Here is an 18,187-nt window from a genome sequence, read left to right on the forward strand (position 1 = left end):
GATTTGGAGCTCAGGAAAAGTTTCCTGAGCCAAAGTTACAGATTTGGGGTTATCAGCACATAGATGGTTGTGAAGATGAGTCTCTAGAGGGATAAGATGGGAGACATGATAGTGGGACTTTGGGGACACCACCACTTAGGGGATGAGCTGAGGAGGAAGAAGCAACAAAAGAAAGAGAAGAATAACAGATATATCAGGAGGGGACCTGGAGAGGGTGAGGACTTGGATGTCAGGTGCTGCAGTGGGATGGGGAGAATGCATATGGTGGTTTTGACCATGTAAAGTGGCTGCTGCCCCCTGGCCTGGACCCCAGGTGTGGCTACTTTCTGTTAAAGGATCTGTAGTTACTAATAGTCCAGCCTACATCAGAACTTAACTTCAAAAATCATATTGGAATTGAATGAATATTAAAAAACAGCAGTTTTCTCTAATAAAGCAACTCTGATTTTATCCATCTGTTGTGTGTCTTTGGTTCATCTGTCCCATCCATCCGTTGAGGTAAATGAGAGCCTGCTGTGTGCTCAGGCCCTCTTGTAGATATTTCCATGGCACGTACCTGATTCACTTCAATTATAGTATTTCTCTAGGCACTTTCTTGTGGGTATTTTGCGACCAGGTTGTTTAGGAACACCTTAAGTTTTGCAAAGTGCTCCTAGCCAAGGGCCTGTTTGAACTTTGTAGAAACTAGTAGCTTAATGTGCACTGTTCATAAATTCCTTCTTTTAGACATTTTGGGACAGAAAGGGCCTCTGGTAGGCTTCTAGTCCTGTCTCTCCCTTTACCTGTGAGGAAGCTCGAGACTAGGGAAGTTGGATTAATTAGTTGTCCAAGGTCAGGGGAGGGTGACAGGAGCCCAGGCCTCAGTGAACTGAGTCGTCTTCGCTTCCTACCAGCCAAGCACCATCTCCCTCTTGCCTGCCCCCTTTTTAACCTGAATTTGTTTTTCTAGCAAAGCACTAGGACTTTCTTTTACGGTTCTTTTTTGTCCTATTTATGTTTTTGCCCTTTCTGATCTTTTGTTTGGGAGAGGTGAAGTCTAAGCTATTTGGCTTTCTTTGTTTTGTTGTATTTCTTGTTTCTTGTTTGTTGTTTGTTATTGTAGGTGCTAGATCCAGCTGCTCAGTTTCTGGGTAGTCATGATCACATGGAGTGTCTCCTCAGGGCTGGAGTCAGGGGAAGGGGCACTTTTTCTTATTCTTTTGTGATGGGGAGGTAATGATGGTGCTGCAGCCCTGGCTCTGCTTCTCTGGAGAAGCCGAGTTGGTACAGTCTAAAGAGGCTGGCTTTCCAGCGGGAAGAGGTCCTGTAAGTCGAATTTTGTTGCAGTCTATCCTTGCAGCCATCAGCGAGGCCTTTATTTAGCCTTTCTGACTGGTCTTGCCTATAAGGGAGAGAGAGGTAAAATTACTTGATTGTAGGAAAGACCAGCCTCATAATAGATGTGAAATAATGTTATGCTGTAAAGAAATATATGCACATATCAGTTATTATTTTGAAATATTTGAAATGCCCATCAGAATTAAAAAATGACCCCAGGATTTTCTGTAAGATGAAGCATTTGAGAGCTTGAAGGTCTGTGATTCAGGGAGTCCGTATGGGGAGTGTCTGGGGTTATACACCAGGAACTGGTCGCCAGGGAGACAGGATGGGAAGAAGCAGAGCTTCTCTGGAGCGCAGCAGGATGAGAGCCCCACAAAGCGTATGCCCCCTTCTCACCCTGCCCCTCCCCTGGGAGGTAAAGTACTTAAACATCACATACGCCAGGAAGCCACATGTGCCATGGGACAGGAGTGGGGTTGGGGAGGGGTGTTAGGGTTCAGCTTTGGGGTGAGGTGGAGGCCCTAAGATGCCCTTAGCTCTGCTGCTTATGCGGCTAGTGGTGTGCAAAATGAATGTCTGTCCTTGACAATCCCCTCTTTCTTTGCGCCTGAAATACTTTTGATTTGTGAAAGCTGGCAGGGGTTAATAAGATTTCCTGAATGCTCTAATCTCCATGGGCAAATCTGCTACATCAGTGAGCATCGTTTTCAGGCTCTGACAAGTTTATACACTGGATTAGAAACACTAATGAGTTTACCTGTGCCAGGTGTTTGTCAGTACCAACTACTAGGGCAGCTCCTTTCCTTCTTATCTTCTTGGATAGTAATATCTCCTTTGCCCATAGGAAGAAACAGGCAAGGTTTCCCATGTGGGCGTGGACTGGACCAGAAGGGTGGGCTTGCCCCATCATGGGCTCAGAAGATGAGATTCTCTTGCTCAAAAGTGCTCCTGGTTTCCGCAGCAAGGACCAGGAGCCAGACTCTCCTGTCCTTTAATCCCGCTGAATCCTTTCGAAAACAGGCCTACCTGGGCCGGCCCAGTAGCATAGAGGATAAGTTCATGGGCTCCGCTTTGGCAGCCCGGGGTTCGCTGGTTTGGATCCTGAGCGTGGCCCTATGTACTGCTTGTCAAGCCAAGCTGTGACAGGTGTCTCACATATAAAATAGAGGAAGATGAGTGCGGATGTTAGCTCAGGGCCAGTCTTCCTTAGTGAAAAGAGGAAGATTGGCAGCAGATGTTAGCTCAGGGCTCATCTTGCTCAAAAAAAAACAACAAACAACAAAACAGACACACCTCGCCTTCCTGCCAATGACCTATGCAGGTGAGTGAATGGCATTGCTGAGCAGGTAGTGAGTTTCTGTTACCCCAAGATTGGGCATGAGCAGGCTCAGCATGCAAGAGAATGCACAATGACTGGGCAGGTTATGTTGCGCCACCAGGAACTTACCACACACAGGTTTTGTTTTTTTCCCCCCAATAATGGCTTTGTCATTTGTAATAGCTGCCATTTCTAATGTTTATTATAACTTCACAAGCAGAGTCACTCATCTCTTGGATTTTGGAAATGGATTTGTCATCTTGTTGAGATGAACCTAGTATGTGTGACTTTTACCCCCAATGCCATGTGTTAATTCATCTTTATTGATAAGTATGTTTTATTTCTATCTCTATATCTGTATTTATACTCTATTTCCACACACGTACTCATATATATACCTTGTATATATATGACAATGCACAATATATAACATATATGTAATTTGTAAGTAACTATACAGTCTCTATATATCACAAAGATGTGTTTACGTGTTACTTGTAACAGTCCTTACCAGCTCAGAGTCTTTATCTATGAGCTGTCTGTAGCTTTAGGAAGCTGTCTGTTCTCTTTTCCGGTTACCCCTCTGGTTAGTGTTGTGACTTTCTGTTCAGGTTGGGTAGAGGGTCAATGGAGAAAGAATAAAATATTATAGACCATAATTCTTTTTGCCAGAGGAAGTTCAGTCAGTGTGCATGTGTCCAGCAGTGAGCTGGACATCGAGATGAAGAATGGAAGGGCCAGGGCTGGCTGTAGGACAGAGTACTTTAACCAGATGCTGAGGCCAGGTTCACATAGGCAGGGCATGTGTGAACTGAAGAATGGCAACCACTCACCCTCCTTCTTGGTGTATTTTGTCTTTTTCCGTTCAGTTAAGTGTTTATGGAGCACCTCGTACCTCTGGAGCCCTGTGTTTGGTGCTGGAGGTACAGGAATGATATGCATTTCTTGCCCTCAAGGAGCAATGCAGCCTGGTACAAACAGAAAAGTGAAAAATATTCTGGGGTAACAGGTGCTGTAAGAGAGAGCTGTGTGTGATGGGAACCCTCAGAGGCCTGAGGACCAAGCTGGCCTTGGTGTGGGGGCTCAGCTCCTGATGAGGGCATTGCTGGCAGGGGCACTGCAGGCACAGGGCTGGCCATGGCATCTGTGGAGATGCTCAGGTCGTCTGGATCATGGGAGTGGAGAGAGATGAGAATGGGAAGGGAGACAGTGGTTGGACCATGAAAGGCCATAGATGCTCCTGAGTTTGAGCTACATCCTGAAGGCAGTGGGGAGCCATTGAAGAATGTTAAGCAGGGAAGCAACCTGATCAGATTTGCATTCTAGAGAGCTACTTCTGTGTCCTCAGACCTTTGATAAATACTTTGATTACCTGTTAGTAAATATTGAAAATGAACTTGATGTTCTCTAGATAAATATCCTTTCCTCGAGTGTCTTTTCTCTGATGGTGATCTCAGTAAACAGTGAGGTCAGACTGCCTCCTCCTGTGTCTTCTGCCTCATCTTCAAGTCAGGGGTAATTGTGAAGATCGTCCCTTTCAGCCCAGCTCTGCTGCCTGGCCATGCCAGCTGCCCAAGAGCAGGGCTTAGGCTTGGAACTGTGGGGGATTCTGGAGAGTTTTTGCGCTCCTATCACTAGAATATATCTCCATTAGTATGGAATAGTTAGTGCATGGACATTTTTAATACTCAGCAAAAACACTAATTAAATTCCTGATTGCAAGTGGCCCTTCACACAGGGACCTGTGTAGATGATCTGTGTTAACAGCATAATGTTTCTCAGTAAGAAATGAATGTTATATCCTGACCATGATTCACAGTAAGAAATAAATGTTACATTGTGACCTGCTGCTCACATAGTAGTACACACATATATATTTCTGTGCCAAAGTTTCTTGAGGCAATACTCACCCATACTTCCTGGAATGTATTCTCTTTCCCTCTCTATTAAAAAAAGTACTGGTTATGATCCACTACATTAATTTCACAGCCCACTAATGGGTCACAACCCGAAGTTTGAAAAACATTGCCCTGTAGGAACTTACAGTCTTGGGTACAGAGATGCGTTTGTGGTCTCTACTCATTTGCCAGTGGGCACAGAGAGAAAAAGGCAAAGGGTGCACATATGGAACTATGTTATGTGTCACAGAGACTCTAGCCTTGGATTTAACACTGTAATCAGTGAGCCCCATGTGAACACGTTGTTTGAAACTAGTTTTCACTTTGCCTTTTTTTATTTGAGTTGATTGTGTTGACTGTCCTTAATGATTTCTTTTAAGGCAATGCTCAGTGTAATAATAACACTAATGAGTACTTGCTCTGTGTCAGGCAGTTTATATAGACTCTACATTGTTTAGTGTTTGCGTCACCCCTATAAGACAAGTTTTATTGTTCACAATAATACAAACATGAAAGGTGATGCTCTTTCTGTTTCCTGTTCTGCCAGAGTGGCTGAAAGAAACAGCTTGGAATTGTCCATGGAGCTGGCCATTTTCTATGACATCAGGCCTTACCTTGTTTTTAGACGAGGGTGATGTCGCTTCGTGGTTTTCTATCCTTCCACCTTTTCTTGTCAGAGTATGCTACCAAGGTTTTCAGACTAAGCTAGTGGCTCCAGGAAGGTTTTGCTCTCCTTAGAAACCAGGTTCCAGCTGTGGGAGGTAGAGATGGCCGCAGGGAAGGTTCTCTTGCTTGGCAATTTAGATGGCTCTGGAAATTGCTACCTGTGTTCTTTTTGCTCTGATGCTTCATGAGAACAGAGAAATTGAGGAGCCAGATCTGTGAAGTGCGTCCCATGGATGGTGTAGCATACTCTCAGATTGGGGCAGTTGCCAGAGGCATGGTGTTCCATACTTTGCTCCTGCTGGACCCCAAGCCACAACTTTATATTGTCTCCGCGGACTGTCCTTATCTCCCATATAAACACTGTGAGTAGTTACTGATGTGCCTTCCACTAGGCACACTGAGTCTATCAGAACCCACATTCAAGGAACTTCTCAATTAGGGAAGAAACATCTTTGTAATGCATATGTTTTTATTTGTAAAGGAAGATTCATTATAGGGTTCCTTAAAACAGCAAGCATTTCTTTATTATGTTTAAGACTGCATTAGATTTAGCACAATTTTACACTCTGGTCTAGGCCTGGCTCTGCATAACTTGTGGTCATATCTGAGCCATAATTTCTACTTATATGGGACAATGAGTTGAACTGGATTATATCTAACAGCGTTTCTTGTTCCCAAATTCCACGGTTCTGTTCAAGTGTAAGAAATTAGTTTAGTTCACCATACAGTTCCTTCTACTTTGATATATTGTTGACTTCAATAACTATTACCATGTGCAATAGCTAGGGACACTATCAGATAAGGCCAGTCCTAGCCCTCAGACAGTCCTAGCGAGCACGTCTGTTGCACACCTGGTCTTTGTAGGGTAGACCTGGAGATTGTCCTCTCTGCCACAGTTGCATTGGGGGTAAACATAAAAGATGGTAGTGTTTTTTTTCTTGTTTAGCCATATGTCTACCTACTCTTTGAAAAGGAGGGATTTGTCTGTCAGAAGTATCCTTAACTGTGAACATTAAGCTAAATTCTGAGGGAAAATGCAAATAAACAAGTTTTGCCCTTGGGACTGTTAGAATCTGGTGAAAGAGACAAGATAAATGCAAGAAAAATACAGAGAACACAAACAGCACACAACAAGTAATTATTGTATGTTAATTAGTAGCAGCTGTACAGAGCCTGTGTATAAGTGCTGGGAAATGCCAGAACGTTTGGGCTATTGAGAGTCCAGGGTTTCCTCATGGGTGACTGAAAAATGGATATGAGACAGATCCTACTGCCTTTTCCCCCCTCCCTTCCCTGAAGCTATGGAGAGGAAGTTGAGTAAGACATTTCCCCCAAAATAAGGAATTTGTAGTCTAGTCCAACAGTTGGTAGATTATGACTCATAGGCCACAACCTAACTAGCGCTTGTTTGTATAAATAAAGTTTTATTGGGACACGTCACATTCATTAGTTTACGTGTTGTTTGTGGTGGCTGCTTTCATGCTGTAACGACAGAATTGAGGAATAGGGACAGAGACCACATGCTTTGCAAAGCCATTTACCATCTGACCTTTTGCAGAAAGTTTGCTGACCCTGCTTTAGTTGTTTCTTCATGTAGACACTAAGTAAACACATGTACACTAATAAATACGCACAACAGATTTCTGGCTAGGGTCTCGCAGACTAACAGATTTCAGTAGAGCTGGGTGTATGCACATCTCTGCATTTATTCCCAATTATTTTTATCTTTTTTTAGTGGAGCACTTAACAGCTCACACCCCTTGGGCATCTTCTTCTACAGCTGTTTGTTATTTTGTGTGTGTTTGTTGTTTTTAAGCAAATGCAGAAATCTCTTATTTTGACTTTATTTTCTCATCACAGCAGTTACAGCACTCTGGCTTCATGTGCTTTGGGAACCTAAAAAGCAACTGAGTCTCAAAACTAACTCATGTTTTTTTTTAAAGTTTGTATGTGACATTATACACACATGTATAAATAAATATATGTATATTTTTGCCTCATTGGAATGAAAGTGTGTGTCACAGACTGTACGTGGGAAGTTTTCTTTGGCTGCCTGCAGTTAGAGGACTATGCAAGATGCCGAGCTCTCTTTGTTGCTTGTGTGCTGACTAATCAAAGAATTGATTTGCACCTTTTACATTTTTAGAATCAGAAGATTATTTTTCAAGTAAGCTTGTAATGTAGTTCAATGATTTATAGTTGAATTCTTTGTGTATATTTTAATTTTGAAAGATTAATATATATTATGCTTTTTGGAGAAGATACAAAATGTATTTAATGACATAAATTGAAATGGTTCCCTTTTTATATATAAGCAAAATGGAGATTTCTTAAAATTGAAAATCAGTGACTTGCTTTTGACTAACACACTGGCATTTTGTATAGTTTAAAACTATTTTGTGGTTCAGTGTAGAAATAAACGTTACTTTTCTATTATTCTGCATAGTTTTAGTTGAAACATGGAGTCTACTTTTACTCTGTACATTTTATCTTAGATTAGGGATTTTAAGGCCAGCTGAGTTATTTCCTTATAATAATTGTAGAGTTTTTCAAAATTCTCTCTCACTTCTTTTAAAATGACATGTGGACAGTTCCCTTCTTCTTTGATAATGCATCTCTATTTATAAATATTGTAAATATTTGGTATATTTTCCACCGCTAGTTGATCCTCAACTATGCAGAATTTGCTTTGACCTTTCTTAGAGAAATCAGATTTGGAGGAGACACTCCTGTTTCCCCTGATGAGTACAGAGGAATTTTGATTATTCTGTTACCTTCTTATCCACACAGATTGTCTCTGGAGGCAGAGAAAACAGGTAGAGGGAGGGTAATATAAAGTATGATTTGACTCCTCTTCAGCCCCTAAGACCAGAGCTATCTGCCTTAGAGGCCTGGCTCAGGTGTCGACTGATGGCTGAAGATGGGAATAAGCTGCCACTGTGGGAATGGCTGTAGTTTCCATCTTTGGTCTGTGGAGGAGGTTTCTAGAGCCAGATTCACTAGAATGTAAATCCTCGCTACTCGAATGTGGTCCAAAGACCAGCAACATCAGAATCCTCTGGAAGCTGGGTAGAAATTCAGAATCTCAGGTCTCACCCTAGACCTGCTGAACTGGAATCTCCGTTTCACCAGGGTCCCCACAGGATCCATGAGCACCGTAAACATTGGGAAGCTCTGATCTAGATCATTGGGTTCCCAGAATGACCAAGCATCAGAATCACCTTTGGAGCTGATTAAAAGCTACAGAATACTGGTCCCAGCCCCCTGAGATTTTGATTCACTAGGTCTGGGGTGATCCTGCTGCCCAGCCCGATGTGGAAACACTGGTCTGAAATGGATCAACCCTGGTTGGTCAAAGGACATTTGAGAAGGTGAATCACCTGCTGAGTGTGTGTCTGGAGGATCGCAGCTGACTTTGGTCCCACAGTCTAGCCCGCTGAGCTTTCCTTTTTCTGAGACTCTATCCCTGAGTGGACATGTCATTCCTGAAGAGCCTGTGGAGACCTGCAGGCCACTGGACTGGCGTGCCAGCACTGTCTGTATCTCCAGCTGACGGGAATGGAGATTTGCAGGCAGTCTAGCTACCCAGCCTCCATTCCTTTCTCTTCTAGTTCCCATGGAAACAGATTGCAGGAAAACTGGGCATGGTGCTATCTTTACCCTGTTTTTGGCGATCTGAGGTCTGTTTCCATGGGAACCAGAAGGGAAAGAGATGGTAGTAGAGTAGCTAGACTGCTTTTAAATTTCAATGGCAGCCTCCGTCCTCACTATAAAACCCTCTTTTACCCAAGTTTACATTTAGGCCAGGGGCCTGTGCAGTTCTGACTGTGGTCATGACTCATTCGATGGGGGAGGTGGGTGGAGAAGGAGGAGAAAAGATGGAGCTCTTAAAATATCCTTGAAAATGCCAATCATTTCCTTTTCTTCCTGGAAGCCATTTTTAGATATTCGTATAAGTTATTTAAATGTCATCTTTAGCTATTATTTCTTGTATGGTTTTATTGAACATAATAACATGTTTTTATTCAAAGGAAGTGAGGAGATGAATCATTTCAATAGGAGTCATTTCTCTGATGTGGGGAATCCCTACAGTTAGTGGGTATGCAGTAAATATTGATTGGCTCTGTGTGTTGGGGTGGGAATGAGGGCCTAATGGGGTGAAAGGGGAGGGCCAGGATAGCAGGGGCAGGGTGGATGCCCGAGTTTTCACCTGTGGTAAGGAAAAAAGTAAAACATACCTGATGTTGACCTATTTAAGTAATTATTTGAAGATGAGAATATTAAATTCTAATCTAACAGGCCCTAGATTTTTAACTCTTGAGTGTTCAACCATGGAGTGAAGTTTGTTCAGTGGGCCCCTTTGAGATGCTCTATTTTTCCTTTTCCTTCCTTGCTATTCCTCCCACCCTTCTTATAGCCTGATCAGTTGACTACACCTTCCACACATCTCTCAAGGGTCTGACAAGTACAGGCAGTGTCATCCCTGCCCTTCCTTCCTGCTCCCCATAAGTGCCTTAACTATTTATTGAGGGCCTGTTAGATGTTCTGGCGCCATGTACATGCCTTTCATTTATTTTCTCATTTAGTCCTCACCACTGCCTTGTAGTATATTAATGCCCCGTTTGACAGATGAAGAGACTGAGGTTCAGAGGGGTTGTGTAACCTGCCTGAGTAGGGTATTGTGTACTTCTCAGCAGAATTGTCGTTGGAAGCCCTATCTGTCTGACTCCAAAGCTGTGCTTGCTCCTCTGAGCACAGTGTCTCCATGGAGTGTGCGACTGTGAGTGCAGGGAAGATTGCAGAGCCCCTGATGGCAACAATTTGTCTCTTAATGGGAGCCACTCTCAGCACCTACCCCCATCCTCTCTCTCCATCATTTCCTCCTGCCAGGTTGCCCAAATAAATAGGCAGCTCCTTGGTCTTTGATGTTAGTCTTCTGTATTTACATATTGGTATTTTCCTGTTTCAGATGTATTTAGTTTTTAAGTCAAAATGGACAAAATTTAGTTTTGATGATTGCCTGCTTCCTCTTGGGATATTTGGGGAACACTGGCCTAGAGAGAGTATTATGGTGAAAAGCAGCAACAGCTTTCCTGGAGGAATGAAATCAAATCCTCCTCCTTACTGTTTGAGGGAACTAATTCACTTCACTAGACTGTGGGAAGGTGGGAAATGGGTTGATGATGTTGTACATTATGGTAAAGTCTCCTCCTGCCTTCCCTTTTCTCCCGTCGGTACCCCTCTCCTGTCCTCCGGGGGATGTGAAGGCAGGAGGCCCTGACCTCTATCTGAAGAAGCTTGCTGAGGGCTCCACTGCAGAGCAGGGGTTAGAATGGGTCACTTCCTACTTGTTGACCTGAGAAGAGAAGGGAATAACAAGGGCTAGATTTTGAGAGGGAAAAAGGAAGAAATGAAAGAAGATGTTATTTTAAATGCAGAGAAAGTCGCTTGTCATGCTGGGAAGGTCCCTGTCATACTTAATCACGGAAGGCCTCAGAGACAGTGTGTAGCTAACTTTGGCAAGTGATGGGAACATGAACAGTGATTTCAGGTTCCAAATTTGGTGGTTAAAATTTCTTCTTGCTGCCAGAGCCCTGCTGTTTTCTTTGGTAATATGCCAAGAATTCTCTTATCCACATCTGATGGTGGACATGTAAGACAGATTCACTCGGCATCAAAGATGCTGATGCTGGTTTGAGCACACTATTCAGAATGAAATAGTTTCTGTAGCCCTGATAAGTGCTTCTAAATCTGAGCAAACTCGTAAACACATGGCTTCAGGTGCTGTAAGAGACTGCTTCTGATCACACTGGACTTGTGGAGGGGCCAGTTCTTTATGACAGGAGGGCATGTCTCCACCGCTGCCTGTGCTGCTTGGCGGGACACACAGTACCTGTCTGTAGTGCTTTCCCCCATGAATAACACTCGTTTGCTTTTACTGTGTAAGAGCACACGCATAGGCTTTTGTTACCAAGGCAGCGGAAATTGGTCTAATGAACTCTTTCTGCTTGGCTGGAGGCATCCAGAACACACAGGGACAGGGTTTGTGTAGTCCTATTAGTTAAATACCAGGCAGCCTTTCCCCTGAATTCTCTGACCCTTTCAACAGCTGCTCTTCAGGACAGATGGACTTTCATGGCCCTGCCTCATCCAGCCTTCCAGGAAGATGTGAAACTCTATCAGTGTTTCCCTAATATATGTGGAGTCAGACACTGCTCATCAAATGGCTTGGTGTGCTGGGGCCTCTCACAGATGTAGCGTTCATTATTTTGTGTAACTGTACCACTGAGATCTTGTTTGTCACACTTTCGGACTGGTTGCTGCCGATGACATCAGCTCCGGGGGCCAACCTCAGACAGTACCATTTTGTGTTATGTCCTTCAGACATCTGCTGAAATGTTCACCTCCTTGGATTTCTGTGATCAGATTAAGTTACTCCACCGAGGCTAACTGGGCTAAATGTGTTCTATTTACAGAATTTGGTGTGTCTCAAATGACAGCTTTCCCAGTTGAATTCCAAGTCATTCTTCAAAGGCTAGTCTAGAGATTATCTTGTAGCTCTTATATGAGAACGTGTGGTTTCTCTAAGGTAGTCATAGGAACTGTGATCTTCCTATGGTGGTGTGTGATACATTGCATATTGTTTCTTCTTCTGGTTTCCTTAAATGAGAGAAACAGCACAGTGGTTGAGTGGAAGTTTAAGTTCTAAGAGGTTATGAGAAGGATCTGTTCTGCAGACAATAGGAATCCTCCTTCTCTCTCCAGAGGTAAGTGAGACTTCTCCTAAATTTTGTCATATTTGGCATGTTCAGGCAGTAAATAGCCTACTAGGGCACAAATTGGTAAACAACACTGTGTGTGTGTGACCCACAGTTGCGCCTACATTAAATTCAGCAGTGGTCTCTGCTGGCCGGCCGCTGGTCAGAGTCTTGCAGGCCCTAGGTGTTGGGGAGGTGCCTGTCAGGTGCTCATTGTACATCTCCTTTCTCCCATGTCTGTCCTGGAACATAGACTTTTCTTTGGAAATATCTAAGAAAAATATTATTGGAGTATTTGTCTTCACCACTACCCACCTCAAACTGGATATTGAGTTGTAAAAAATTATGAAGCGTAAAGTTTTCTTTTTCGTAAAGGAATGTATTTTTCAGAAGATAAATATGAGCAAACAAGACAAAAATACTTAATGAAAATTCAGGCATTCCCTGTGTGTTTTGATTAAAGAGGTAAATGTGGAGCTGGTTTGGAGCTTCATAAACAAGGGACATTTAGGAAACCTTTGTTGATGCAAGCAACTGAAATTATGCAAATCGTTCATTTCTATAGGGAGCATTGGCTGTTTTACTGTTGATTAATTTTTATTAGCTATTGAAGTATTTGGTGGTTCTGTTACAACACCTCCTGTTGTATAGAAGAGTGGTGGATTTATTAAGCTGTTGGGAGGGGTTGGTAAGATGTCCTTTCTGTGCAGAATTTCCTTCTTGGGGCCTTGTGAAAGCTTGAGAAATGCATGTAAAGGGCTTAAAAAGTTAGCACTTTACAAAGGGAACAAACCAAACAGGGAAAAGGATGGAAGAAAGGCAGATTGGCCCATACACGATTATCTGTCAAGAAGATGTAAAACCTTGGTTAAATTTATTTATTACTGCCTATTGCTGTTTTTTAAATTTGATATTTCAATATGAAAACATGAAAAAATTTGAATGTCAAGAGGTTCTTCTTCCTTTTAAGGGCAAGTCTCTTTTTTTGTCACTTTTTTTTCTTCTACTATTCTACCACATTTCTTACCAAATACCTCACCCACACATTTTCTCTAATTTTGTATCCTTTCCCCTGTTTCTCTCTTGTTATTAATTTTAGCTGACATAGAAGGATTTTGAGCTTAGATTTTAGTCTATTGAGAACTTAAAAAAAAATGAAGACAAATCAACTGAGGAACTACAAGATAAAATGCCATGTTGTGTCCTATTTGGTCAGATAAGAACTGGAAGAGGGTAGGTGGGGCATATTCTCAAAGGCATAATTTATCGGTCATCTGCTGAGTGAGTTTTAATCATTTTAGCAACTATTATTCCTTTAGCATTTATCAAAGACCAATGTTTTGTATATATTTTCTCATTAATTGCATGATAACTCTATGAGGTAGATGCCATTGTTGTTTCCATTTTACAGATGAGGAAACTTAACAGAGGGGTTAAGTAACTGCCAAAATCATGTATAGCCTAAAATGAGGTGAGCCCAAGGTAGTCTGACTCAGAACCTGGCCTTTTGTCCTCTAGTCTGTTTGGGTGTGAGGCTCTCACTTGAGCGTGTTTTAAATGGCGGAGGAGTTGGCACTGCCTGTGCTGTAGCCTCCCAGCCAGAACTTCCCAGATGTAGTGCTCTCCAGGGCTTGAGTGCCCTGTAGCCAGCAGCCTCCTTGTGTGCTGTGCCCTTGGTACTTTGTGCAGCTAATGTAGTACAGAGGTAGTAGAGTGACAAGGAGGTGACCTAGCTGAACCTCAGATGTGATTCAGTGCAGTATAACCAGCATTTATTGAACACCTGCTGTATTCTAGTCTCTGTGGACAATGCTGAGGATATAACGACTAGCAAGAAAAGGTTTCTGTCAGGAAACATCTCCCTAGACAGGTATGCAAGAATATAGGCACCACTGGGACAGGAGCTTGGTTTGTTTTGGTCACTGCTATCCCTCCAGGACCTAAAATAATGCCTGGCTAGAATAATGACGCCACAAATAGCTGTGGAAATACTGAATGAGAAGATGCAGCTTGTGCGGTGTTCTGTAGGCCAAAGAGCAGGGAAAATCGTGGACAAGGCGCAGATGTCTACTAGAAGCCTGAGGCAGGGCAGTGACTTGGTGTGGGCACTCCCAGTGCAGGTGTTGGCAGAGCAGGCATTGATGGGTGATGAGGGCACTGGAGAGTGTGTGCAAGGAGGAGAAAAATTGTTTTGTACAAACAGCTTGTTAGTCCATATTCTCTTCTCCTATTCTCGCCAAAGGAGGAGACTACAGCTCTCCTTCCCTTTTTGCTAACACTTGTTAGCCCCGTGTGATCCCCTTTTTCTTTGCCTGTCATGCCCATTGTAGGCTGATTTTATCTGAAGAAAATTGGGGGTTGGGGGTGAGTGCTAGGTGTGGAGCATCTCAGAGCCCCACTCCTGGTGTGGCCAGCCTGTGCTCCTCACATGAGGCTGGGAGGGGAAACCATTTCTCCCGCAGCCGTCCTCCGCTCAGCTGGCATCCACATTCCAAGTGACTGTGATGTGCTCGGACTAGGTCAGATGACCTTCAGTACACATTCGCCTGGGGACTGTCTGACTCTGTGCCAAGCCTCTGACCCTTCCTTGCCTTTTTTTTTGTTGTGGGCATGGCCCAATTTGGGCCTGGGAAAGTAGAAATTATCTCAGTATTCCCTGATCCCTACTGGCAGTTGGTAGAGGTGTGCACTGTACTCCCTTCTCAGCTTCTTCCTTTGGCCAGTTTGTGTACAAGGGAGAAGCTGGAGCGTGGCCCTAGATTGGCACATGGTCCTGGTTCCAGCTCTGCCTTCATCATCACAGTCACCTTCATTGCATTCCGTCTCCTCCCTAAGCCTCAGTCTCCTCATGAAATGAAGAGGTGGGAGAGACGAGCCCTTATGGCTTTATTCGCTCCTAGATAGTGTGAAGGAGACAGTTACAGATTTACTGATTCATTAGAGTTATTCTGGTTCATTATTTGGGGGGAAGCTTTCTCCAACTTGGTTTGAGTACAGCGTCAGATTATAGATTCTTCAGGATTTATCTCAAGTGTTCTATTTGCCAGGGTGACATGTTTTTTTAAGGAATTTTTTGTTGTCTTTTTTCTTTCTTTTTTTTTTTCTTTTTAAAGATTGGCCTTGAGCTAACATCCGTTGCTAATCTTTTTCTTTTTTCTTCTTCTCCCCAAAGTCCCCTAGTACGTAGTTGTATACTCTAGTTATAGATCCTTCTAGTTCTGCTATGTGGGGTGCCACCTCAGCATGGCTTGATGAGCAGTGCTAGGTCCACGCCCGGGATCCAAACTGGGGAAACCCTGGGCCGCCAAAGTGGAATACGCGAACTTCACCACTTGGCCACAAGGCCGGACTGCCAAGGTGACATTTTAAAAGATGTTCTAATATAACTGCCACTCTTTCTTGTACGCAGCCTGTGTGTATTTGAAATGAGTGTTTTAGGTTTTGTACTTGCTTCCTGAAATGGTGACTAAGTAACCAGAGACCATTGAAGCTATGAATTGTTTTACACCCCTGAATCACAGAAATTAAAAGTAACATAAAGAATCTGTAACACCCCAACTCATCTTCCTCCGGTTGCAGGCATCCTGTTTCTCTGACTTGTTCTCAGACTTGCATTTATGTGCAGATCTTCTGCCTTGTTCGCTGTGTCTTTTTCCTGTACGTTTGTCCTGTCCCTTGACCAGAGACGTGGCCACAAGGGCATACTCAGATCAGAAAGGACCTTGAGTTTCACCTTCTCACTTGACAAATGAGGAAATAGGAGCCTGACAGGCTGAGGGACTTGACCACGTCCTGTAAGTGGGCCCAGAACCAGTGGAGGGACACCTTGTCTGGTGCTCCTCTCTGTCTCACAGCTGCTGTTGGGGCAGGGGCCGTGTTTTTTCTAAGGGCCTCCTTTTTTGCTGTTAGGAAATCTTGAGACTGATGGGCACTTGCCAAGGTCTGTACTGTCTGTTCATGAGGCAGAGGAGCTTGTGTGCAGAAGTGTGGTATCTCTCTCCCAGGGTGACACCTGTTTCAAACTTGAGTTGGAAATAGATCCTCAGGTTTCTTTTTGCCACTTTTTCTCACATCTGTCTCACTCAAAGTCCACTGCCACTTTGAGCTTAAATGAACCATCCAGTAGTTGAGATTTCTTTCAGTAAGCAGTGCAGTACAACTCAATGTATTAATTTTTATGTTTTAAATTTTACAACAGTGCCTCAGTTTGTCAAGGTAGAAGCATCTCTTCATCTCTCAGTGTTCTTTTCTCCTTGGGACTTCTCCGAGGGGTAGAACAGTGACGGGTCGTCAGACACAGGCATGGGGCCTCAGCTCCCAGAGTCTCTGCAGCCCGGAGCCCATACGGCTGCTCAGTCTAGCCATTACCTAGGTAACCGACACTTGGCCAGCGAAGCAGTCTGTCCACAGTGAGAGGAAATAAAAAATGAAACTGCAGTGTTTATTCTTTATGCACTACAATTTTTTTTTAATGTGACTAGATTTTGAAAAAGGGTTGTTTCACTTCTCTGTTGGGTTTTGGCCTCTGTGCCCAGTGTGTGACCCTAATGTTTCCTGAATTGCATATGTCTATTTTTGCAGTGTACTTTTATGAAAGCTGTGATCTGTTGAATGCAGTTAAGTTTTCATTCCCCAATGATTCTTAGGAGGACTGTGTTTCATATACATTTTCATGAATAAGTGGTAAAGCAAACATATTCCACAACTTATTTGGTTAGGTTTTGTGAGTGTTCATATTTTAAAAAAATGTCTCTTCCTGTGGGGGTGTTTTTCCGTTTGGTGTGCTCTATTTCCTTAGTAACTGTTGCTCTGTTATGGGAGGGACTTAATGACATTTTTCAAGTGAAATATTGAATTAATTTATTTCCTGGTTGGTCCTGCCCATCTTCCCTGTATAAATAGAACATTGTGTGTGTGTGTGTGTTTGTGTTTCTGTGTGTGTCTGTTGTAGACAACAGGATGATGGCAGCATACCTGTAGAGGGGGCTCTTGAATGTATGGCTCAGGATTACTTTGTGCCCTTGCATCCTGGGTAAGTTGCCTCTTTCTGTCTTTATTCTTCTTCTCTTTTTTTCCCCCTTAATTTTCCTGATTTGAGTATTATCAGGCTTAAAGGCCTTTCAGTTTAGGGAATTGCCTGAGATTCAGAAGTAGCGTGGGAAGATTAGTGGTTGGAGGGCGAGAGACCGAGGCATTAGTCCTGACTCCTGCACTCTGGTTTTTGGGGCTAAGTTACTTTCTTGGGGGGAGGGTATTTAACCTCTGTGGGGTTAGGGTTTTCTCTCTGTGGTTTGAGGAGATTTAAAGCAATGACCTTTAAGGGCTTTTATTGGATAGGACGTTCTGTGAAGTGTGAATGCAATAGGAATGGTCTCTCATAATCACTGTCTCATCTTAAGTAGTGGGGTAATAGGAAAAGCTCTGCCAGTTCAGAGGCTCAGACCCAGAGCTGCAGAACAGCCTCTCAGCCTGGGAAATGCTGTTTGTCTGTTCACGGCTTGGGGTGGGTTTGTTTTGCAGGTATTTGCTGAGCTCTTCTGTGTGCACTCCTTGAACACCAATGGCCTTCATCCACTCATCCATTTATTCAGGAAACACGTATTTACTGAGTACCTACTGGGTGCCATGCAGTGTCTTAGGTGCTGAGGGAAAATGGAGAGTGAGCCAGTCCCTGTCCTTGTCCTTATGGTGCTTAGAATACAGTGGAGACATGGGTGCTAAGCCATCAGGACTCTGCATTGCAGCCACTACTATGTCAAGTGCTGGAAAGCTGGAAGCTAGTAACTAGGCTCTGAATTTAGCCTGGGCGATGCTAAAGGAAGCATTTCTGAGGATCGTTGTTTGAGCTAAGACTAGAAGTAGAGCAGCGAATCATGAGCAGGAGCCACATGAGAGTGGAAGATAGGAAGGACAAGCCTGTGAGGCACCATTTGTTCAGTTTCTCTGCCTTTTTGCTGTTTCTTGATTGGTTACTAAGCTGTGAAAGCAGAGGTGCTGTGCCTTTGCTGACTTGATCTCCATCACCCTCCTCTGTTCCCTAGCCCATTGGGTCTTCTGACACTGTCTTACCGAGCATGGCTGGGTTCCTGGCCCTGTTCCAGATGGTCGGGTCCCTCGCTGAACAGGTTCTGGGGATCTTCACTTCTTTCTTATATATTTCTAGAAAGTATATCTTATCTGTACTGTGAGTGGTTAGGAAGAGAACATTTTATGGCAGTTACAGTTTT

The 18,187-nt window shown here is 43.5% G+C and overlaps 1 protein-coding gene across 38 annotated transcripts in view; it reads left to right on the forward strand.

Moving 5' to 3' along the window:
- Window positions 1-18,187, forward strand: part of LDLRAD4 (low density lipoprotein receptor class A domain containing 4) — a 428,527-nt gene that overhangs the window by 137,826 nt on the left and 272,514 nt on the right. For 2 of the 38 annotated variants that reach the window (XM_070513526.1, XM_070513528.1), the window contains exon 1: window positions 16,853-16,992. The exons of 31 other annotated variants lie outside the window; for them this stretch is intronic. The gene's annotated coding sequence lies outside the window, so the exon portion shown is untranslated. Of the gene's footprint in view, window positions 1-16,790; window positions 16,993-18,187 lie in introns of those variants that run through there. 5 more of the 38 variants (XM_070513514.1, XM_070513521.1, XM_070513503.1 and 2 more) reach the window with 5 other exon arrangements.

The sequence above is a fragment of the Equus asinus genome, chromosome 7, assembly GCF_041296235.1.
Source record: "Equus asinus isolate D_3611 breed Donkey chromosome 7, EquAss-T2T_v2, whole genome shotgun sequence".
NCBI lineage: Eukaryota > Metazoa > Chordata > Mammalia > Perissodactyla > Equidae > Equus > Equus asinus.